Raw genomic sequence first — 25,838 nt, forward strand, 5'->3', positions numbered from 1 at the left:
TAATACCTCCGAGATATGTACACCAATGTACGGGTACTTCGCATGATTACGCCTTGAATGCAACTACTTGAGCATAAAAAAGTAACGACTGGGAAAGGACGAAGGGATATTTGCTCTATTCGAAGTGCCAGGGCAGTTGCAGCGTGGTATGTTTGTTTTGTTATTTTCAGTAATCCAGACTGGCAGCGTTAGGTTGTAAGAAAAGAATAGCGCAGTCAGCCAAATGTATGAAAAGCAGGAGGTTCCTGAACGCGTGGTGCCGCTGAGCAAGTGTTTGTTGTTCCCAATCAATAAAACCTGCTCTACTTCACAATGTGTGCTCACGGTTCCTGACCAATGGCCATCGCAGGTCCGTCTACACTGGAGCATTTTGTAACAGCACACAAAAGAGACGAGCCCTTGTTACCCACTGCATGCGGCTCCCTGCCGGGCTAATTACGTAAATACTCGCTCCGTCTCTATCTCCCCCCTCCAGTTATGCAATAGAGCGAGCACATCGCTCTCTACCTCGGTAACACACTGCCCCGACAGCAGAGCTCAATTCAAGCCTGGACCCGCCCCTCGGCCCCCTCCCGAGGTGGCGATTGGCGGTCGTCCCTCAGCCCCTGCGCCTGATTGGCTGGGGGCTCCGGTGAGTCAGGACGCAGGCTGGCAGTTGTTCTCAGCTTTACGCTGAGAAGTATTGACCTACTAACACAGATCTGCACAGCAGCGCCTGGGAGGAGGGAAAGATCCGCTGCTGGGGGCTCCTGCTATCCACAAAAATAGAAAATAAACTGCTCCAATCCCAGCCTGTAGACAACACTCCGGAGGAGAGAACGGGAATGGACCAGGGGCGAAAGGATGTCCATAGAAGAGGCAGATGAGTGTGCGCTGCAGATGAAGATCACACAGGTAATGCAAAAATACTACGTGTTGTGCTAGGCATCAGCTCGGCATTCATGTTTTTCCGAACATTGTGTCATTGTGCTTGCTGTGTGCCTGGCAGGAAATGGATGTCGTGGTGGCCAGTGCCACCCCATGGAATGTTGCTTGTTGCATAACACCCCTTTCGATCCATAAAAACAAATAATTTGGGGGGCACTGAGGAATGTTGAATGCGACGCCCCGGAACGAGTCCCTTTGTTATCGAATATAATTTAGTGTGTTTTATAATTAGGAAAATCAAACCGCTAAGGGTAAGCATGTGAGTGATAATGAATGAAATAGTACCGTTTGGCTGGAAACGTTGTTATGAATGAAACGGCCCGGGTGTATCTTAGGAAACGTAAGGCAGCCTTCAGAGGGGCTCTTTTACAAGCCGCAGCGTGGTTGTTGCATCCATTGTGTTGTTCTTTCGTTGGCCTCGGGTGGGAAGATGCCGGCTTGTCTCATCCATTGCGTAACCTGTCCACGGGTTGAGGGGGGGGGGGGGGGGGGGGTTGGTCGGGCTTGTGACACGGCGTGTGCATTTGCATGGCCATGCGGTATTTCACTACCCGCGTTCCCCATCCATCCATTCAACCTCTAGTATATTCCTGGGACGTAGTCTGTGAATTCGGAGCTTAAAATGTAAACGCATCGTTTCCATTTCCGAATGGCCCTGTGTGTTTTGGGGTTGATTTGGCAAAATAGGATCCGTGTCGTTGGCTTAGGGAGGACATTTCACATCCCCGAGGTCATGCGACCTGCTAATGGGAGCTCGTGCATCTCTACGGTGTGTTCTGCTTAGCCATTGGTTTTGCAGGCGCACGGATGAGTTCCTGGAAATGTTGCATTATGTAACCACAGAATGTGCTGGCAGCCGGGCCGGAGGGGAGGAGGGAGGGATGGAAAGGAGGGGGGAGAGCCGGAGGTTGAGCAGGGAGGAGGGCGAGCCCATTACAAAGTAACGAGGCTGCCACAAAGAACCCACGGCCGCCTCGATAGCGGCCAAGCGCCAGTGGACCCGCGTCTTGCTCCTGTGTTCCTGCAGGGGAGTCTTTTGAAAGAGACTGTCCGCGAGCTACGCTGCAGCGCCCGCTGTGCGCTCCGAATATCACTTTTCATTCATTGTGCTATATTTAGCGCTGAGGTTAACACCTTTCGTCACACGTTGTGATTTTGAGAGGCCTTTTCTCCTTTACTTGAGAATTCAAGATGTCTAATCATTAACAGCAGTCTTCTTCTGTCTTTGAAAGCACCCTTGGCCGGCCTTTGCTATTTGTGGTACTGGCTGACGCTGGCACACGTCAATGGAGAGCAGAAAGAAGCGAAGCGCCTGGCATTCATTACAGGACAAAGCCCTGGCGCTGCATGTGTAACAGGATCTGGGGCTCGCGTAAGATCTCCGTTTGTTTAACAGGCGGCAGTGCGTCCCCTCTCCAACCCCTCCCACTGCTATCTATAATTAGATGCCTTTAGTTAAGCGCCTTATTGATTCTCCTGGTGCTGTAAACTGATACCGCGTTTTCGGTGAAATCGCATTCGCCGAACCCCCGTCATCACTACGAACACGTCCACCGCTGTCGTTCCGCTCTAGGAAAGCGGGGCTTTTCCCGTGTCGTTGGACGCTTTGGGATCGGCCTCTGCACCCACCCAGCACCCCGGGAAGGGCTTCTGTGACCAGAAATGGTTGCAGAATGTAGCCAGAGCGGTCTTGCTTTATCCGAGAAATTGTTTGGTGAATTGCCTTGACAATTTTCCTCATCTGCACCCGACCCTACCTAACCCTTTGTTTTGAGCGAGAAGAACCGCGTTTGTTCCCCTAAACTGGTGATGGTCCGTGCTCGCACCCCGGCACTGGGAGATGGGATTATGGTCGTAAAGCAGGCTCCTGCATGGGATGGGGGTAAAGGGCCACCTATCCTTGTCCTTCCATACATTTCAAGGGCTATAAAAATATGTTTGATACGGGCTACCGCACACTCAGAGGGGGGGGGGGGCATAATTTTCCGTCACGCCATTGGAAGGGTACGGGTGCGTAAGGCACCTTCGGCCCATGTGTTGTCTGGGCACTGTGAGGGATGACATAAGATGTACATAATGAAGCAGCGCCCGCCCCAGTCCTTCGTCTACTGCCAACGAGGTGCCGCAGCACCGCCTGTCGGTGCCCCAAGGCCGGCGGCGCCGAGGGAGCTGGCCGCGCGTTCTGACTAATCTAGCCCCGGGTAGGGGCGGCGCGCCGGGGATGCACCCTCAGTCACGTACTCTCGCGCTGTTCATTAACAGAGCTGGGAGAAGGAGGCGGGGCCATTCTACAACCGGGAGGCTTTACACACAGCACGCCGAGCCCGCCGCTCCTCTGACTGCAACAACACCCTCAAATGAAAGGATGTGCTTTGAGAGGCGAGCTGACAAGACGCAGCACACGGGGCTCACCCTTTCGCCTCTCATAAAGCATCAAGCTTCGTGTATAGCATCTGGGCCACAGCGTGTCGCCTCCGCGCGTTATGTCACTGCACCGATGGTCTGGTTATTATTGCATGGCTGCTGCTGTATAGATACAATGACATGGGGACCATGACAGGGCTCGTGTCAGGGAGCTATAAAATGGTCGGAACTTGAATTAATGTCATCTATTTCAACCATAGCAAAGGGGACCGCATTATTTTAAACTGCTTTAACAATTATAGCCTTCAAGGCCAGAGAACAAACAGCTCCACCGCACACAATGTAGACACAATTGCCATATTTTCTATTTCTCGAAAGTCTGCTACATCTGTTCATTACTACGATATTTCCGTTAAACTTAGATTTTAGGAGTTATTTCAAACACGATGTAGTCCCAGAAAATATTTTAGGAGACACCGACGGAAATTCGAGTTGACCATTTAAATTATTCCTATGAGGTCAAAGAAGTACAAACAAGGGGGATATGCTGGTTGGAAACATTCCGATACAACTAAATCCGATAGATACAGTAACCATTCCCGGAGATAACCAGGAACCATTTCGAATTTCTCCATGTTTTATTTCATAATTCCACAGACGCAGTTGACTACCAGTTAGAATTTCCCCCTGGGTACAATCTAACCCTTACACGTGACACGTCATTGGTGCTGCTCGCTTGGATGGCACCCGTTTCTTTCTTTTTTTTTTTTAAAGCGTATTATTCTCAGTCTAATGGACAGCTCGCCAGGCGAAAGGCATTAGGTTTTTGCTTATAAATACTGCCCACGCGTGAAGTGCTTGATGCTTGGAAAGCGTTTTTGTGTTCGAGCTCATTAATTCGCATCAACAACATAGTTATGCAGAATATACATTGTACATTATTATTGATTTGTGCCTTCTTGGACTGTTGTATCCAACGGTGCAGTCGGATGAGATTGCGGTATATTCTTAATAAGGATGCCCCCTTACTATCCGAATCCCATTTCTCATTTGCATAAAACAGGCACACGCTCCACTTTCCGGTAGTGTGTACTCGCCATGCGTGAAGCTTCTTCACCTCTTATGGTTATAAATAGGATATTCAAGCGGAGAGGCTCATGGCCAATATATTTGGCCTAATGTGGCACCCGGAGGGCCAGTTCAGACAGGGACACGCAACTTTATGTCAATGGGAAGCTGATACGCCAGTATACAATGGGAGTGGCGGCAGCCCGAGTATGCAGCTGTGAAAGCAGTGGGTATTTTTATCCACGCAAGCAGAGCCTTCGCCGACTCGCCTTAGTGAAACAGTGCCGCTTCAGTGGGAAAGAAAAATGTCGAGGCAGTGCGCATTCATCAAAATATACAGAGCGGAAGTGCTTAGCCAACCTCCGTCTGTCATTTTGAAAGCAGGGCGTCATCTGCTGCATTGGAGCAGTGCAGTATATTACAGGCGTGGCTTGTTAAATTATGCTAAACCAGTGTTATTAAAACAAGGGAATTCGGGGGGCTCTATCGAATAGAACAGTGAGTAGCAATGGGCTGTGTTGACTGATTCAGGCCCCAGGTGCATCATTTCCATGTTTGTCCTCTGTCCATCTCTGTTTCAATGTGAGCCTAATGCGTCAAAGGGTGGAATGTTCTCCATCCTCTCATCCATTATAGCCCTTCTAGCAGAGTATTGTTTGTTGGTATATGTCACCCCCATCATTATGCACCTTCTTCTGCAGCTTCGGCCTGCGATTAGAGGAGTCAACATATAATTACAGCTATAGTCCTGGGCTGCAACTATAATGCTGCATTACATAATTGTTATTGAGTGCCTGGATACCCTCCAGGGTGAGTTGTGCGCTATACAAATACACATGACATAACATTTAGGCTTGTAATGTTACTTACTGCAAGTAGTGGCTCCTGGAGGGAGTGCTGTGGGGCGGTGCGGCGGGGCGGGGGAGGGGGTCGTAAACTCCGGCATATGGCCGATCGGAGTTAGGTAAATAAATAAAACAAATTAAATTGCGCGCACCGTATGCCGAAGTTTACTACCCCCGCCCTGCCCGCCAGCACTCCCTCCAGGAGCCACTACTGCTTACTGCCCTAATGTCTTCAGGAGAATGAGTTATCAAACTTCTTTAAGAAGCATTCACCACTAAGGAAGCAAGCTCCATGGATTGAAGACAAGCATTCCTTCGAAAGAGGATAAAACCACTCTCAGTACAGCTGTGCTCAGCATTTAAAATTAAATCTCTTTTCTGAGTAACCGTAGGCTTGCATTTTGTCAGGGCCACACCGCAAGGCCTAGTGCATGCCCGGCACGAGTCAGAGCAAGCCGAGGCTCACAGCTGACGGGGCGAAGCCTCAGACTAGGTTTTAAACCAGCTTACCACCTTTAAACTGAGAATGCAGCAATTGCTTTTCAAAATCTAAATGACCACTTAACGTCAGCTGCAGAATTATTTCAGCACTGAGAGCTATACTTAGGCACCACCCCTGGGAATGGGCCAGAAATAAACACGCCTGCCCCTGACGTTGTTAATAGAGGAAATGATGATAGCTCACTGTCGTCTTTACACTAGCTGTCACAGTCACTCTAGAGCCGCGTGCACACCGTGATAAGAGGCGATTTCTGGCTGACTGGCAAATGAAGAACAAGCATTGGCATAGCCAATAGGTCTCGCCTTTGGGACCTTATAAGTGGTTAGCCATGCAACAGTTGATGTGGTTGCAGGAAGGATATTGTGCTGCATAATTAAATACTTATAAGGCCCCCAAAGGTGAGACCTATTGGCTATGCCAATGCTTGTAATTAAAAGGTAAACAGTTACCACTAGCGCCAAATCTTCATTTTAGAAGCAGTCATGGCGCTATTTGTAAGCTGCACAATGTTGCGGTCTCTTTTATAAAGATGTTCAGTGTGGTGAACACCCCGCCATGAATTTGTATCTCAGTGACTGAGAACGTGACCTCTTCAAAGACAGAGCTCAATAAATTTCGCTTATGGTCATTTTTTTCTGTATTGTCTGTATATGTTCATTATTATGAAAATTCTATAAAACATTTTGAACTCAAAAGTAACAACTTTTCTCCATATTTTTATTTCCACGGATGAATGTTGCACAATTGACATGCACACATTTCCAGCGCTGGACAGGGAAGGGCGTTCACAAAGACAGACCCCATCAATGCTATAGTTAACGCCAAAAAGCCGCGCAGCGCTTTACAGATCTCTGTTTAAATAGAATGACAAGTCATAAAAGGTCATATTTCACCCTCGTGTGGGATGCTTTATTGCGCAAGGAAGATGAGACCAAAGCCAGCACTCTTCTCATCTATAATTCTGTGGCGCTGTTAGCAACACGTAACTTTCAGATGGGGCTTTAAGTGGGAGGAAAAAGTGAGAGTTTCCTAAAAGGGGTGTGGCCTGCCCATTTCAGGGCGCGGCTTAAACATTTAATCCAAAATTCGCATAGAGTGCCACCTTACCCACACATTTGCAGAGCATCACAAATGCAACTGGCGTACCGGATCATTGTTCTGTGCGCACTGCAGAGAGGGCAAGGATTGGATGTGCACGTGTTCTTGAACACCTTTTTGACCCACCTGCAGGCATTGAGTCAAACTCACAGTGCCTTCAGCCTGAACTCAGCTGTTGTCCTAGAATCACCCGGATGTGTTACAATTCAAAGCATGCACTTCCCAGAATGATATGTTGTTTTAAAAACGTATCGTGGCACAACAGCCTGTAAATAGCTAACACTGTTAGGAAATGCAATATTAAGGAAAGTATGTGAAATGTAAATAGGAATGACATAGATTACCTTAACCTTTTTTACACGCACTTTGAATAAAATCTATCAGTGCTTTTGCCTGTAAAGTTGAGGACATGAATCCAGGGTCCGAAAGGGACCCGTATCAATGTCCGTTTTTAAATACTACCGGGTCTGAGACCCGGAGAGACCCGCCCCACTTAAATCCCTGCTTTCAGCACTTACACTTAAAGCACTAAGGTGACGCGCGCTAGGGTGAAATCCTCTCACTGCTTCAAAGGCACCAGTCCCGGAGTTGCAGAGATAAGTGTGTGTGTTTGTTTTACACAACTGGGTGCATTTGCCAAGTCCGATGCAGACTCCCAAGCGTAAGGGGGTGAGAGTGTGCCGCACACACAGCATGGGGATCTGCCGCCACCCTGGGCGATCTATAACGCTCAGATTTCACACACGGAGAGGAAGGGAGAGCTTTGATGATGTCAGAGCAGGCAGCTGCGTGGCAAAGCTCTGCGTTGGTTCAAGGGGGAAGAAAAGACACTGCAGGCAGCCGCTGTAAATGGGGGAATTCACTAACCCATGTCCTGACGGCAGGCAGGCAAGAATAAGCCCGCAAGTGGTGCGCGCGAGAGCGAGCTCCAGGCACTCTGTTTTCAATTATCGCACCTGCGTCTGGGCATGATAATTTAAAACAGATGGTGCCCGTGCGCGTAACCGCAAGCCTTAGGCTGTGGGTGGTTACGTTGGCTGGGAAAGGCGGGACATGCGCTCGCCTTTACCCAATTGCGTGCTGTCTTTTTTAAAACATTTTTTTATGTGCTGTCTTTTTTTAAAGATGTTTTAAAGACGCATGCAAACGCCAATTAAAATAATGCTGAAAAATCCGCACAAGCTTGTGAAAAGTGGAGTTCAGCTGCAAGAGGCCGTATCCTTAGAGCAGCGCATGCACACTGCGCTAAGGCTCGAGCTAAAAAATAGGTTTCACTCCATCGCGACTGTACTAGTGAAACTGGGGATCAGAAGGAGTCTAGGAAACTAGTTTGAACCTGATCCATGAAAGTGTTATTATTTTTAGTAATGGTCAGGGCTCCAGTCGGGGTACAACGCGGGTGGACGGTGTTCCACCCACTTATTTTTACTGGGTGGACACCGTCCCCCCTGCCCAAAAGCTGGACTTTCAATTATCGGGTTACTTGCCCGCACTGCCCCCCGTTGATCTTCCAAGTACAGCGCTGGCTATCAATCTTGTGCACGCTAGATGGAGGAAGGAAAGGTGAGTGTTTGTATTTGCAATACACAAATTATACGACTGACACTTACTGTTAGTATGAGTCTGTGTGCACATTTTTGGAAATTGGATGCGAATCCTTCGCCTGCATGAGGATGCTGCTGATCTTGTATTTTGTCTGCCGAGGCTGTTTGTCCTGTGACATTCGCCCAGAGGGAAACACCGGTGCCGACGCCTGCACTGTGCGGTCATTGTGTGCGCCGTCACAGCCGTGACACGGAGAGGTGTCTACATGGCGTGCTAACTCCAGCGGGGTCAGACACTCTGTGGCCGCTAGAAATGAAAAACATGACCCAGAGTGGGTCGATTCACAGAGCTTTTCACAGAATCGCTCCCAAAAACACACAGGGCCCAATTCACAGAATGAACTTAAGACTAAATCCTAAACTTACTACTTTGTGGTATTCACAGACTGCACTTACTACTTTTGGTATTCACAGAATGGATTTACGACTACTAACTTTACGTCCGCACTCGGGCCGGAAATTTCGGCCCAGAGGCGGAGCTTCTGGCCCGGAGGCGGAGCTTCCGGCCCGGAGGCGGAGCTTCCGGCCCGGAGGTGGAGATTTCAGCCATGGCTAAATCTCCGCCACCGGCCGGAATCCCCACCTCCGGGCCGGAAGCTCCGCCTCCGGCCCGGAAGCCCAGCCTCTGGCCCGGAAGCTCCGCCTCCGGCCCGGAAGCTCCGCCTCTGGCCCGGAAGCCCCGCCTCCGGGCCGGAAGCTCCGCCTCCGGGCCGGAATTTCCGGCCCGAGTGCGGACGTAAAGTTAGTAGTCGTAAATCCATTCTGTGAATACCAAAAGTAGTAAGTGCAGTCTGTGAATACCAAAAGTAGTAAGTGCATTCTGTGAATACCACAAAGTAGTAAGTTTAGGATTTAGTCTTAAGTTCATTCTGTGAATCGGGCCCACAGAGAATGACGCTACATCCCACAGTGGGTTAACGTGGCCCCCAAAGTGAAGCGGATCTCCCTGTAATAAGAGGGGACTACCTTTCATGAGGTCACTTCCTGTTGTGATGTCACTTCCTGTGACACCACCTAACTTGGAGTGTCCCCCCACTCCTTTTTTTAGGACTTGTGCCCTGGTAATGGTATTAGTATTCGTATTTCATTATAGTACCCAGCCGCGGCCCGTGGAGGGAGTTCCGTGGTGCGGTAAGGCAGGGCGGGGGAGGGGCAGGGTGGGGGGTTCTAAAAACCGGAATATGGATAATTGCAGGTAAGTAAACAATTAAATAAATAAAACGAATTTCGTAGCGCGCGCTACGAAATTCGTTTTATTTATTTAATTGTTTACTTACCTGCAATTATCCATATTCCGGTTTTTAGAACCCCCCACCCTGCCCCTCCCCCGCCCCGCCTTACCGCCCCACGGAACTCCCTCCACGGGCCGCGGCTGATAGTACCACTCACTGTTCTCGCTGTTTCAAAGCATCAGCTGAGCTAAGTTGTACTCTAAGCTACTGCCCACAATACTTATGTTTTTCCAGTGGTTTGCTGGTGGACACCGCTGGCACTTATTTCATTAAACCGTGACTTTTTGCAAACTTCCACTCTGTCCTGGTCTACACATGCTTTTAATCACAGAGCAGCAGTAGAAACCATTGACTCTTTGGTTAATTTCCACAATTGTTCATAGTAAAAAAAGGAAGAAAACCAATACAGTTATACATTTGATATTTGTTGTATTAGAAGCACTTCTGCTCTTTCTAATGACCGCAATGGAAATAAAAGAAGGACTGCAGTTCTCTCTCCTGGACAGTGTGTATGATGCTCTCCAGCGAGGCTGACTGTAGTTTAGAGAAAGCATATAGCAATTAGAGGCAACTTGTGGCTCTGGCTGGAAGGGAGATACAACTGCTGCTGGGACTTAAGGAAAGCAAGGACTTCCTCCTCGGCCCACACATATTCTCCTCACCCTCCCAAGAGCAACTGAGGGGAGTAACATTTTTATTACATATTAAGCACTGAATAAGAGAGTGACTACCATGACAAGTCTTGCTGGAACAACTATGTATTGTGGGTCTTTGTGAATTCAGGATGCATCTTGCTGAATGTTAAGGGGTGATGTAGAATGTTAATGTAGGGGGCCCTTAACTGAGAAATTTCATCCAACGCACACCATATTTTGCTTGGTGAAGTCATGAATGCTTAAGGCATTGCGTGGAAGCTTTCACAAGGCCTACCTCGGAGCATATCTGGTAACATGTTTTGCTCATAAGCTTGCTCTTTTATCTAGATGTTTTTATGGACCAATATAAAAATCTTGACATAAGTCCTATTCACTATTGGCAGCCAATGGTCTAATTCAAATCTGTAGTCCATCCATTGATGTGTTTGTTGGCAGGAGTGGAAAGAGTTGGCTATGTCTCTCCACATCTCAGCTGGGTTGGGCCAACTCAATCCAAAATTGCTAACATAGTTGGTTGAGGTTGGAGCACGTTTTGAGAGTTGATGCAGAGAGTAAGGGGATTGAATGAGCACAGTCTCAGATCCACTTTCTCACTGGGCTTGGCCTATTTGAGGTGCACTGACAGATGGTATAACTAGTGTAGGACTCCTCTGGAAAACTGCAGTTTACTGAACTAGCTATCTGGAGCCACTAATGGGCAGTAACTATGACTCCATTAATTCAGTGAAAACCATAACAACAAGTCAGCATTAATGTACACAGTACAAAAATACCTATCTATCACCGTAATTGCCTTATGTAAGAATATGTGTCACTGATTTCCTTTTTATTATTGGCATGCTTGGCTTCCTGGCAGAAAACCCCTTTGGGGGTGTAACATATGCTCAGTTTATGCAAACGAACACAGCAAAGACACTTTACTGTATACAGTGATAAATGTACGGGTCTAGCCAACTTCAGAGAATGATTTTGTGAAGTAATATCAAACAGTTGTATTTTAATGTATGTTTCGACTGAACTACACAAGAAAAACAAATGTGAAATTCTTTGATAAGCCCACATGAACAGATGGTGCGGCCACACATTCGCTGTTGCACAGAATTTGGCACTGAGCCTGCCACTTCTTCCTCTGCACAGCCCTGTTAAGGCCATTATCCTCTTAGATTGTTCACCCAATGGCTTTTTTTTTTTTAGTGCACTCATCTCATGTGTCCCTTCTCCCCGTGCCAAGAAAGAAACCATTACTTTCTTTCTTGAGTTTTTAAATTGCGCACTTTTTTCTTAGTACATCTATCACCCTCTGGACTGTAATCTTTTCTTCTAAACCACTGCCACACTCTCACTGTTGTGCCTGTGTTATTGCTTGACGTGCGTGTTCCCCGGTCCACCGTGGAAGGTTCCGATTGTGTGGAGGGAATGAACGCATACAGGAAGTTTTTTAGCACACTTCCGGTTATAACGAGGCGGAGGTCAGCGGTCTAGTTGGTCGCCTTCCCCATAAAAAGACAATGCCTGCCTCAACACGCAGTGGACACGTGCAGCGGGTGCGCTGCTGGCGCGCCTAAGGCAAGCCCGTCTGCACCCGTCCGTGGCCAACCGGGGCCTGGGGCCAGAACCCCTGGTCAAATCCGGACATACTCCGAGGCAGACTTGTACACTCTTGCTTCAGGCAGTCACACCCTTGGTGAAAGAGTGGTAGCTAAACTGAGAGTTGAGAACCTACTGAGGTGCACTCACACAGAAATCTCGGACTCACCCCCCAATATCAGCACTACACCTAGTAACCCATCAGGCCTAAAAGTGGCAGTCCTAAATACTCGATCTTAACAGAAGCCCCACCTAGAAGTTCACTCCTCCAGGATGGAGATTTAGACATTTTAGCTCTCACTGAAACCTGGTTAGGTGATACCTCAGTCCCAGATATTATCGCCGCCCTTCCAGGGAACTTCGATGCTCTCTGGCAAAACAGACAAGGAACTGCCCGGGGAGGGGGAGTAGCCATTATCTTTAATAAACGGACTAAGGCTACCAAAATAGTAGCAGAAAGTATTGACCAGGCTGACATTCTAGGGGTTAAAATCCCATTTAAATCATCTTGCCTTTTAATGCTGTTCGTATACCGCACCCCAAAGCTAACTCCTAGCTTTAACAAACTATTTTTGGAAATCATCACTGATCTCTGCTCCCGGTACAAACGTCTTCTGGTAACAGGTGATTTTAATTATCACTGGGACACTGTCTCGAAAGAGCTGCACGCCAGCCAGTTTGAGACAGGAATGTGCGCAATGGGGCTCCATCAACTAGTAGATGCCCCTACCCACCTGAAAGGGCACACCCTTGACCTCATCTGGACCTCGCACCCATGGGCCAGCCTAATAGATATCAGTCCCTGCGCTTGGTCGGACCATGCACTGTTAAGCTGCTGGGTCGCAATGGACAGCCAACAACTTCAACCACCCCCAGAGTGGAGTAAGGTGCGCAACTGGAAGAGAATTGATAACACCAATTTAGTATAAACCCTACTCAGGTCCCCCCCGACACCCATGTTCAAATCAGGAAATCTAGACCAGGAGAGCGAAGCCCTGACTAACACCTTACACCGCGCCATAGACAAAGTAGCCCCTGAGAGAAGAATCAGAGTGAGAAACAAAGGGAAGGGAGCGCCCTTCTTTAATGAGACCCTGAGGGTACTAAAGCAAAGCCTTCGCCATGCCGAGAGGCTATGGCGGAAATCCTATGAATCAGAGCAGCGAGCAATATATAAATCCCGACTAACCCTATATAAAAAATCTATCATTGGCAGGAAGGCCGAATATTATGAGGCAAGAATCACCATCACCCCTAATAAACAGAAAGAGACTTTTAAAATTCTGAAGGAACTTAGTCAAAAAGCCGAAGTGAAAACTACAGATGCCTCCCTAGACTGCAATGCCTTCCAGTCCTACTTCTTGCAAAAAGTCAGGGATATTGTCTTTGAGATCAACAACACCCCAATTAACCAGAACGACACAGTCCAACACCAGGTACCCCCACCCTCTGGAAACAAATTTACTACCTTCCCTCTATTGAATCACACATCACTGACACAACTAATGAATTGTACTAAATTAGGTTCCCCTGCCGACCCTTGCCCTCCAAAGATCTTCCGAATGGCCGCTCCTGGCCTGGAAAACCAGGTTCTCTCACCATTGAAAAACTCTCTGGTGACCGGCCACCTGCCCTCCAACCTGAAGGAAGCAAGAGTAATTCCTTTCCTAAAGAAACCAGGAGCCGATGCGTCCAGCCTTAAGAACTATATACCCATATCCCAGATCCCCTTCTTAGCGAAAGTGCTAGAACAACATGCCCTTAAATCTCTTTCACTTTTCTTGGAGGAACATCAACTACTCCAAATGCAACAAGCGGGCTTTAGAGCACACCACAGTACTGAACTGGTGATGCTCTCTGTCCTGGATGACCTCAGAACTATGGCTGATAAAAAACAACAGAGCGCCCTGATTTTATTAGATCTATCAGCAGCGTTTGACACGGTCAACCACACCCGGTTACTGGATCGTTTAACAGCCTTAGGTCTTCAGGGGTCGGCACACCGGTGGCTAGAATATTTCCTAACAGGGCGGTCCCAGAGGATCTTGTTGGGAGAACGGATATCAAACAGGGGCGCCCTCACCTGTGGCGTCCTCCAGGGCTCTGCATTATACCCGCTCCTCTTTAACATCTATCTGCAGCCCCTGGTGACAGCCCTGGCCATATGAACTGCTGTGTCTTCAACTATGCAGATGACACCCAACTAATTTTCCTGGATTGATAACTCCACCCATGCCCAGGAAGCAGCACAAAATATTCTTAGATTTATCGTAAATTGGATGACCGCAAACTTTTAAAAAATGAATCCTGAGAAAACAGAAGTTCTTGTCATCCCTACCAAAGGCAACCCGTGGAACGATCGTATCTGGCCCCAGGAGCTGGGTGCCACTCCCACTCCAGCCTACGCTGTGAAAAGCCTAGGCATTAAACTGGACAAAGAGCTCTCCATGGCTAACCAAATCACTACTGTGGTAGGCACCTGCATAGGTCTTTTAAGACAGCTACGGAAACTCGTCCCCCTCCTTTCAATAGCCTCCCTACAAATGATTGTGTCAGCCACAAGTGTTCCTAGGCTGGACTACGGAAACATGCTGTATAGAGGCCTTCCTCAAAAGATCATCAACAAACTTCAAGTGGTACTTAACGATGCAGCTAGGCTGATTTTTGGGTTGCCCAGACGGGCCCATGCCTCCCCCCTACTGTACATACTCCACGGGCTTCCCATCAAGCAGAGAGTGAAATTTAAGGGCCTCTGCATTGCCCATAAGGCAATCTATGGCACAGCCCGGCCTATATCAAGGAACGCTTGAGGAACTATGGTCACTGCGGTCCTCTGAGGCCTGCGTCCTGGCCATCCCTAGATGCAACACTAACTACATCTAAAGGGGGTAGAGCCTTTTCCACATTGCTCCCACAACTCTGGAATCAGCTGCCCGACCACTTGCGTAAAGAACCGACTCTTCTCCCATTCAGGAAACAACTCAAAACGCTCCTGTTTAGTGAAGTACTGGACACTGTCTAAAACTCACCACACTGAGGGGCTTCTCATCCGTCCATGACCTCTGGCCATTCCTCCGAAAGCGCTTAGAGACCCGCCGGTGATTAGCGCTATATAAAAATCAATTACAATTTCATTGCACCTAAATCCATCTAATATTTAATCTCCTTTAGTTTCTGCCCCATTCTCTTTTTCCATTGGCCCAAACACCTGCCGTTCATTCATAAAAGGAACTAAAGATCACTGTCTGTGTCTCCCTGACTTACACCCCTGCTTTTCCACAAGTTCAGTATACCCAAAATCCAACTTGCCTCACCTTTTAATACAGAATTAAACATTTGCCTCGTCAAGCTGGAACAAGTCAAGAACTTCATCTCAGTCTCCACCTCCATTCGGGTCTTTTGAAAATGCCTATTTTTGCTAAAAAACAATTTCACACAACCCAGATTTCCTCTCACATCCAAAATCAAATTACTCAGCACACACATTACACATAGTATCTTGTATATGTTCCTTTCTAAGTCTTGCCTAGACAACGCTTGCGCTGTCTCTTCAAGACATGCTGGATTCAGAATAAGGGCATGAAGCTCTGCCCACTTTTGGCACATCTTTTTAATTGGCTTCTGTCCTTTGTAAATGGGTGCTTTTCATTGGCCAATAGGCTTAGTAGTCCCTCCTTAGTACCAAATTTTCTCTTCTTGTACCGTCCCATGAGGACACCCCTTGTTACATGTGTTGTTACTGAGGAGGCTTTAATTACAGCTGCCGAGTACTATTTTCTTAAATAGCTTTGTCCTGCTTGCTGTTGCAGGAGAACATACTCCACCCCTCAATGCTTTTTTAAAATTCATTTATTCAGCCGTAGCACGCCTCGGCAAGAATAATGGTGGCCCTACTTTTCCTTTGTTATTTGGTGGCCAAATGCGACGCCATGCATTTCTTTTTCTGTCTATTTATGGGTTTTTATTACAATTACGGCATGCGTGCTTTAGCTTAAACATCTTAAACTAAAGCACGGGTGCTGTGATTACTTTAAAAATAAACAAATAGATTTTTTTTTCTTCTTTTTTTTTCGGTTTGTTTACTTTTGAAGCGATCTGTGCACCTGTGCTTCAGCGTAAGATGTTCAAAGCTAAAGCGCGGGTGCAGCTATTGTAACAAAAGTAAATAAATAGAAAATAAAAAAGCATGCGGTTGCCATTTTTTTACTATTTGCTTACTTTTCTTACAGTAGCAGCACCGGCACTGTAGCTTTCAACATCTGAAGCTTTTAAAGCTTTAAGATTGCTTTGATAGTAAAGAAATAGAAAAAAACGTTTTCTTTACGTTTGAAGCTATTGCAGCACCCACGCTTAGGTTTACGGTGTTGAAAGCTAAAGTGGGGTGCCACGAACGTGTTTCATTTGTAAGAGTTTGAGCTATTGGCACTGTAAACGGCAATGTGTTCACAAAACCTGTTTACGCAACGCTTGCAGGTTTTGCAAACACATAAATGAAAGGCATTATCATTTATAATGCCAATAGCTCAAACTCTTGCAAATGCAAGACCTATTGCATTGCAAATGCTTGTTTAGGTCTGGCGTTACCCAAGACCTCATTGTGAGCCTGAAACAGCACCACCCCGAGACCGCCAGTGCACGTTCCTGCACAGGAAGAAATGCACCATGTCATGCGTTTCTGCCTGTGCAGGAACTGGGGCTGCAGAAATACAGGGCACACAAAATGTGCCTCCCTGCATGCACCCCCATGCACAAAGGCAAGAGAGGGCCCTGTAGGGCCCACTTTCTTTCCTCGCCACCAGCAGTTACATGAAGGAAGAACCTTCATGAGGCTGCTGGCGGTGAGGAAAGTCGTAATATGCTTGGTGGTGCCTAGCATATTACTGCCCTCAGTCCGCTGCGGGAAAGCCAGGGAACGGCAGTTTCCTGGCAGCTGTGGCTGTGCAATGGCGGTCCAACTGATGAAGCCCTAATAGGGCTGTCAGACCGCCGGTGCGGCAGTGGCTGGACCTCCACCACCGCGTCCCCTGAGTGTTGCAGTCTTCGGACCGCCAGACTCTTAATCTGGACCTTAGATTCCAACCATGCAGACCGAAAGAAATATTGCCTTTCCTCTTCCATGTTCCTTAATGCAAGCGAATATGATTAGATGTGAGTTTTCAATACAGCTTAGAGAAATGCCATAGAAAAGTGTAGCCTAGCTCTAGGTAAAGCTTTAGTTAACTTTCTGTGATAGGAAGTCCTGAATTCTGTGCCTAAATCAGAGGATGTCAATCCAGTTTTTTGGGATTCAAAATACCTTTGTGGCTACCTCGAAACTGAATAAAGCATCTCTTTGAGACTTTTCCAGGGAAGAGTGCCCTATCTAATACACTCTCAGTCAGAGGGAATGGAGGGAGGCTATCTAATACACTCTCAGTCAGAGGGAATGAAGGGAGGCTAGCTAATACACTCTCAGTCAGAGGGAATGGAGGGAGGCTAGCTAATACACTCTCAGTCAGAGGGAATGGAGGGAGGCTAGCTAATACACTCTCAGTCAGAGGGAATGGAGGGAGGCTATCTAATACACTCTCAGTCAGAGGGAATGGAGGGAGGCTATCTAATACACTCTCAGTCAGAGGGAATGGAGGGAGGCTAGCTAATACACTCTCAGTCAGAGGGAATGGAGGGAGGCTAGCTAATACACTCTCAGTCAGAGGGAGGCTATCTAATACACTCTCAGTCAGAGGGAATGGAGGGAGGGCCTGAGTGAGATATCAAAGGTGGAACAAACTAGATGGCAAGTAATAAAGAATGCTCTGTGCTGTGAAGCTGGACATGATTCATCAAGTACAGTTCAAACTATGGACGTCTGTGACTTCATGTTTTGTATTTTTGAAGATTTTTGGGTTTGTCCTGGATCTACAAACATCCCACTAGGGCAGTGAGTGTGCTGTGCAAGGATCCCTATTTGAGCTCTGCTCTAGATGACAGAATGAACAGTTGGTACAGACTTAACATGCACCATTTTATAAACCACCACCCCATTCAGTGTAAGGCCCATAGTGCATAGACAATGGTGTCCTAATGTTCAGGGAAGGGCTTACGATCAGAGTATTAGAAACAAAGTTCACTGAGGCCAGAAAGAATGCAGCTCGAATTATGTTTTTTTCCAAAAGAATATTAAATGCTATATATCTCTCTCTGAATTTAGCACAGTCTGTTGACGATGACGCTACAACTATACCATCAGAATCTGGCCGGGACAGAAAATAGGCCCAGACAGCAAAATAAAATTAGCCCTATTAGTGACTCAGCCCACGTTTGAAAATAGGGATAGTTTTGATCTTATAAAGACGCTATATAGTTTTTTTTGCAAGGTATGAAAGACTGCATGCATTCGTGCTTACTGCAGACAATGTTTGTGGTAAGATCAGGGAAATCAGAAGTAAAAACGCCCACCAGGCCATAAAACAGACCCAAAAGCACCAAAAAAATGGCCCTTGCACTGACCTTCTGTCAAGCCAGCCCTTCCGGAACTGCCATATTGCCTACAGGGCAGTCCGACCGGCATACCATCAGGGTCATGTTCTGGGAATCACAAACGAGGAAGGCGGGGCCAGCATTGGCCCCGCCGCCATTATGGTGGTCGGCCGTGCCCCCACCGGAACTGTGCCCCCCAATCCTGGTCTCTCTCTGGCGGTCATGCCCCGGAAGGGATTGAATCACTTCCGGGTCACGTGAGGCTCCCCCGCGCTCCGGAAGTGATCTGATCACTTACGGGGGCGTGGGCGACCCTCGGGTCCTTAAAACCAGGGGGAGCTCAGGAATCGTTCTCTTTTTCTCCCCCTGGTAGCACATCGGGTGCATGTGCGTCACCTCCCTCGGGAGGCTCTTTAACCGCTTTTTTCCCCACCCACCATCCCTGAACTAAGAGTTTGTTGTGAAAATGTATGTTTTTCTGTAAATTTTTCCACAGGTTACCAATTTGTAGATATGTTGTTGATGCCTTTTTTGTCGTGTTTTTAGGCGATATTCCATAGGCGAGCGGTAAGGTCATAGGTTGGACAGACTAAATTGACTCATCTTTTGGGGCGTCTCATTACGTGGGCCGCCAAGAGGGGAGGGACATTTGGTTCTCACCAGACTCCAGGGGCAGTTACAACCGGTTGGTTGGAACAGTGCGGGGACAAAGGGGGGGGTTACGCTTTCCATTGGCTGGTTAGCCACCCCGCACGCGGGCGTAAGTAAGCTGCGCTGTCTGCTTGGCCCCTTTATGGAGTAAGTCCTGAACCTTTGGGGGTTGCCTGGGGGTAAGTACTTCCGGGTCAGCTGGGCCTCCGGCGCATGCGCATCTCGGTTGGGGTGCGCGGGACAGTTTCGGTGTAAGGGGGAGGGGCCAGCGTTTTGACCTTGCCGTAGGCTCAGAGGACTACGCAGAAATGTGAACAGCAATGTGTTAGACCAGGATAGGAACATTTATGTATTAGAGTTTTGTTAAAGCTAGGATCTAAGCGAATATACCGAATCCTGTCTTGTCATTTCTGCGTTATGGTATTTTATGAATATAACTTGTTTTTGTATGTTAATAAATACGATCGGGGGTCAACGACCCCCTATTCCAAAAACAAGAACGTTTTCTTGGTTTTTGTCACCGTCAGGGGAGGGTGGGCGTTAGGCCGTACCAGACCATATACTTCAGCCTCCGCCTAGCTGCCTGAAATGAAGTGGTGTGCTTTTTAATTCATATTATTTACCGACAGACAGCAACCAACAGGGAAAGACTGCTGAGAAAGATCACTCTAGTTTCTAATACGCAAAGCTGTCAGAGTCATAACTGATGCGTCGATCATATCAGCGAGAAGCGTGACTGTAAGAAAGTGACAAGAACTCAGCGTAAAGTGCCAATTTCACTGTACAGCACGTCTGTTTTATTTCACCAGTGACCCGTCTCAGGTAGAAGGACACGTCCACAAGCTTAAGCAGGTGGATTCGTGAATGGCTGGCAGGCGCATCTCCTTTCACTCAGAAATTGTCCAATATATTATTTTGCGAAATCCTTGCAATATTCTTCTCACCGCAGGACAAATAGAAAAGGCATCAGTGATTGTCTGTCACACTGAGGAGAAACAGACAATGTACTCCTTTCTACCTCTCTGAAATTTGGCACGGTTAGAGGACACATTTCTACAACATTTTCTCCGGGATAAAACGAAGGCTGATGTGTTTTCACCAGTTTTTAGTTCTTGTTTTTTAGGAACAGAACAAACAGACTGTGTTCCAGCTGTTTGTGGTACATTATTGCAAACTTTCAGAGAATGTGTGTCGCCGAGTGACACGCACATGTAGTGTGATGGTCACATTTCATACACCCACAGCTTTTGCATGAAATTTGTGTTGGTAATAAAAAATTAGCTGGGGGGGGGGCTGTATTTGTTGCGGAGTTCATCCTAGAAAATACAGATTTTCTGTCTCATGTTACTGTGATGGTTTGCCTCCTGTTTCTTTACTCGCCATAATACCATTTGAGGTACTTTATATTCAATGCACTAATAATTTGGGAAATTAAAAACGCCATTTAGAATAGGCCCCGCCCCCTTTCCCTCTGATGACAGGGATGGGACGTATTGTGTTGGTCCGTAGCTAGTGAAGGAGGTGTGCTGCTTTGGGGCTTCTCCAATTGCACAGTGATTTGTAAGATGCCCCTGAGCCCAGTGTAGTGTGCAGGTAAGTCCATTCGTCTGGTTGCATGTCCCACCGTGCGCACGTGCGCACGGTTCCTAAGTGCGCCTAGTTACAGATCCGTCACGCTTCTATTCATTCAGGGCTTCCTCGGTCTTGACGTCTTTTATTCTAATACTTTATGACACTTGAGGTGGATAAAGTACACGGATATTATAATTCCCCATTGGATGAAGGCTCTCCAAGGCCACTCATTACGTCGAGGATAATGGATGTATTACTGCGGATAATGGGTTTCTCATTAAGTGATTCGACCAGCCTTGCCTACCGACGTCATCGGAATCGCACGCTTCAGCGCTGAAGGTCTTGTTTACAGAAATGCTGCAATACAGAGAGTTTTTGCGGAAGAAGGGTCACCAGGAGCTAGTGTGTGCTGTGCTTCAAGGCTCTCATTTACTGGACAATGAAAACTTTCGAACTGGGAGATAGATGGCCGGTCTTGGAGGCCGGCACTGAAACAGGAAAATGCGATTGCTTAAAACCTAATAGCACATTACTTTCGTCTGTCAGTGTTAGGTGAACCCACAGTCTGTCAGCAGCGATATACTGTAAACTCAAGGCTCTGGTTTTTGGCCCGATGCCAAACTATATGGCCTTGAAGGGGCACATTATCTAACATACTGCCATTGTGCCCAGGTTATGTGTCCCTATACAAAAATGCATGGTGGTTCTTGCATCGGTTGTTGCAAGTTCATTTGCGGCTCCTTCACATTTTGCCTGTGGCTTCCCTGGCCCGCGAGGGGAGACCAACCTGCCCTGCAAAAGTAACTTCAATCTAAGATTGCATCGAAGCTCGTCGGGTCCCCCATAGGCGACGATGTAAGTGCACACTGCCATGTTCACCAATGGCCAAACTCAGGGGCGGCGACAGAGCTCCCCATCACCTTATGCCCTCTCCAAAGGCCCCCCCAGGTATGCTAAATGTTAACCAATGGATGAGTGCCCCATAACGAGTACTCCTTCCTCTACCCGGGTCTTGTATGTCTGTGTTGTTGCTTCTGTAAATAGACCATGTCGACATTTAAAAGTAAATTCCCACTTTCTGACTCATATCAGCTTCAACAGCCAGCACAAACGTGCTATGACAGGAATGGCCTAGTCGCCCCCATTCTTTCTGTCATATCAAATGGTGATTTCTGGAAGGCAAATGGCACAGAATGATGTTTGCACATGTATCAGTATTACTGTTATGCTGATCTAGGTCATCATCAAATTATAAACAGAATCAGTGTTCTTAAAAAGAGTCCAAATTAAAAATATATTTAAATGCTTTGTGTCACATTGTGTTATTTGCAGAGGGTTATTTGTCTGCACATGCTTCTGCATTATGTTGATCACACTGATGCTGGAGCGATTCTCACTTTTGATCAGATGATCCAGCGAAAAAAGACATTATGTGCAAGTCAAATTCATTTAATCCAGTCTTAATTATAATAATACACTCACGAAATCATCAAAAGACGCTACGCTTTTGAAGACTCAATAATACATTCAAAAAAGCCCTCGCGCTTCCTTTAATGGATCGGGTCGAATGTTCTTACACTCTTGTAAAAACGAATGTGGAAACTTGCACGTTGCAAACTTTGTTTTAAAAATAAAGACAGGGAGTCAGTTTGCAAAAAATGAAACTCTTATGTGCACAAAACCCATCCTTGAACTTCAAAGGCCGTTTCCTTTTTACAGATTGTTTTTTTTGTTGTTGATAGAGCTACTTGAACAGTTATTGATTGGTGTTTAGCATGCCAGTAAGTTTTCAGGAGACCATCCTGTGCTGCTGAAGACATTTGGGTAGTCATAATTATTGCTGAGAGCCCTTACTCACCATGTTGAAACAAATTTAAGGACAGCGTCATCTTCTGAGCTGAAAGAGTCCTTGGCCCTACCAACTGAAATCTGCACAGTATAAAGAAATTAATTGGTTACTGTTGTCTATGGGAATTTATAAAAACGAATTTCTTGTCAAAATTACTTTATCAGCTCTTACAGATATTAAATATAGCGATACTGGCATGGGTTGTAAGTGAATATTTTTGCTAGAATGATGATGATGTTTGGCACACCAGTTCATTTTTTTTTGTTGGTTTTTTTGTGCAGTTTTATATAGCACAAACTCGACCCGAAAGGTTTAGGAGCGCTGTACATGAGCGCAAACATTACACAAGGACACATTCATTTTCGGTAGGCACGGGGAGATTAAGTGATTTGCCCAGAATCACAGGATGCTGGAGCCTCCCGCTAGACTTGAACCTGGTTCCCCAATTCCAAAGACCGCAACTCTGGCTGTTATGCCACATCCTCTCCCATTAGGTCATCGGCTGACCTAATTAAAAACTTCCCACAGACAGAGCAATGTCGTCTATCAAGGCAACAGTAATACATTAGGAACTGCATACTCTTTGTATTTACCTACGTTTGGGCACGTATGCTGGACCTGTTAAAAACCCAGAGTCACTTTGTGATAAACTGTAAAACATGCTCTATTCTAGGACACATTTGGAAGTGATAAACAATCAGCCATCTAAAGCCATGTAACAAACAACGAAAAGGAGGTGTTATTTCTCACAGGGTATAGAGTGGCGCTTGCCAAATTGCGTGAAGTTAGCTCAAATGTGGATTATGGATGCGGTGCTGCAGGTGAGGGAGAAACCCCTAAACCCTCAAATCAGGACTGAGGCCCGTCTAAATGAAGAAACAGATCCTGTGCACACGCATAAAAGTGGAAAAACAAAATACAGAATAATCGTTGCCAAAGATGAAGACAAGTGTTCTTTCTTGAAGTGTTGATTTTTAATGCTGTATTATTTCACAGGCCAGCCAACACGTGTTTCGTCAATGGGGCGTAAAACCCTTGACTTCTTCAGGGCTTTTCTAAGGTAGAGTAAGTCTTTATCTGTTGTCCTGTTCGTCTCCTAGTAATTCCGGGACCACTTCAAGAAAGAACACTTGTCTTCATCTTTAGCAACGATTATTCTGTATTTTATTTTTCCACTTTTATGCGTGTGCACAGGATCTGTTTTTACATCTAAAGCCATGTGCTTAAAAACGGACACCACAGACACCCCGTGTTCTTGTCTTATATTTCTTCCATTGTCTGATCACAATGAGGAAGAGCTGTATATGTCAACTGATTTTCCAATCAAAAAATTCTGTATAGACTAAAAATGCTCTTAAGTATGTGTAAAGACATATCTTCGCATTTCTCTTTACAATACACTACTTAACCCACTTGACCACTGATTTGAATGTATCTCACTATGCATTACTAGGTTTCCGTTGATGAAGTAGTTGTGAATGTAGTGCATTCAGGAGATTCCTTGAAGGCATACATGCAGATACAGATGGGAAACCAGTCTCTACTCAAAAGCTGTTTATCAAAAATAAATTGTGCAATAAAAAACCCCAAAACAACATGCCTGTGTTTCCATTTCAAAAAGAAATTTTCAGTGATTTTGGATGCTTTTATGGAATGCGCAGTAGTCAAATTCCAAAATGTAATTACTTTATCAACATTGGTCTTCACTGAAATATTTAACATTCCTATGCTTTATTTTATTTTAAAAACGTCTTACTAGCATTAATAAGTCCACCTGAGTGGAATGATAATGCTTTGGGATGTAAACACACATACATGTGCATGCTTAGTAAATGATAATATGCTTTAATAAGCAACTTGTGAATGTGAAATTTGAAGAGACTTGCTATTTTAGGATTTCTCAAATTGGTGGAAATTTCTTTTGATAAAAACGGATTTCTGGCAGCAATGAAACACATAAAAGAAACTACCCGGTAACCATGTGGCTCCTTCTCCTAAAGCCCTACTTTAAAAATGTTGTTTCATGTCTCTATTTCTCATTGTCACCAAAAGATGTATTTTTCCAGCTCCAGTATTTTTGGTAATTACCAAACTCCATCTGTATGTTACTATTTTCTAGTGGCTGAATTAGTTTTTTTGTGAAGTAAGGGTTTAAATTTCCAGAGGGCTACATAGTGTTTTATTTCTGAGTAGACTAGTTTACTGTTGTTAGTTTTAGAGCAACGTTCTGCTCCCCCAAAAGTATGTCTTTGATTCTTTTTTCTTAGTTGCTAGTTTTGAAGTTTGTATTTGTGTATCTTTTTTTGGATCTGTAAGGCCTTTTACCAGTTTTCATGGGTATTGCTTTGTGTTTTTGAAAATCTGTATTTATAAATAATACTTGAGTACTCTCATTTTGAAGTGCACAAATGGTGCATCTGTGAATTGTTGCCTTTATTGCTTGGATGCGTTAACTTACAGTATAGAGTTTCTTGGCAGAATGTTGGTGAAAAAGTGCATTTCAAAAAGGTGACTCTGATTTATGAATTATACATTTAGGTTCTTCATTACCAAATTCTAGCCACCAAACAATGAGGGTGTGTGCATATATTTGTATGAAGCTTTACATGTTTTAAGGGCGTGTACATGAATTGTTGCTTCCTATTTGCTATTTTGTATTTGTCTTTAAATGCACTTGAAACCTGACCTTCGTATCAGAATAACTTATCAGTCAATCAATCAGGTGGCTTGTAAAGTGTGATTACTCAACCGTAAGGGTCTCAAGGCAATGGGGGGGGGCGGCTGCTGGGCCGTCGAAGGCACTGTTGTTCAGTCGAAGTGCCAGGTCTTGAGGTCTTTCCTAAATTGAGGCAGTGATTGTGATTGCCTGAGGTGGAAAGGCAGGGAGTTCCAGGTCTTTGCTGCGAGGTAGGAGAAGGATTCTCTTCCAGCTGTGGTCTTGTAGATACGTGGGACAGTAGCCAGGGCCAGTTCGGCGGAGCGGAGGTCAATGGTGCGTGCGTGGAATGCGAGGCAGTGGTTGAGGTACACAGGTCCCGCGTTGTGTAGGGCTTTGTAGGCATGTGTGAGGAGCTTGCAGGTGATTCTTTTGTTGACTGGGAGCCAGTGGAGGTCTCTCAGGTGGCTGGTGATGTGGATGCAGAGGGGGATGTTGAGGATGAGTCTGGAGGATGAGTCTGGTGGAGGCGTTCTAAATGTTCTGCAGTTTCCTGAGGAGTTTCTGGGCGATGCCAGCGTAGAGTGCATTGCCATAGTTGTTTCTGCTGTTAATTAGTGTGTGGGTGACTGTCTTTCTAGACACAGTGGGGATCCACTTGAAGATCTTTAGGAGCAGGCATAGCACCTGGAAGCAGGATAATAAGACAGCGTTGGTCTTGTGGTTTCGTAGTGAGGGAGGAGTCCAGGATGATGCAGAGGTTTTGTG

General features: G+C 46.2%; 1 protein-coding gene across 1 annotated transcript in view; it reads left to right on the forward strand.

Annotated features, from left to right (window-relative positions):
- The first annotated feature begins 615 nt into the window (after positions 1-615).
- NFIL3 (nuclear factor, interleukin 3 regulated) overlaps positions 616-25,838 on the forward strand; it is a 31,283-nt gene continuing 6,060 nt past the window's right edge. The window contains exon 1 of the mRNA XM_085632722.1: positions 616-894. The gene's annotated coding sequence lies outside the window, so the exon portion shown is untranslated. The remainder of the gene's footprint in view (positions 895-25,838) is intronic.

This window comes from Triturus cristatus, chromosome 2_1 (genome assembly GCF_964204655.1).
Source record: "Triturus cristatus chromosome 2_1, aTriCri1.1, whole genome shotgun sequence".
NCBI classification, from domain to species: domain Eukaryota; kingdom Metazoa; phylum Chordata; class Amphibia; order Caudata; family Salamandridae; genus Triturus; species Triturus cristatus.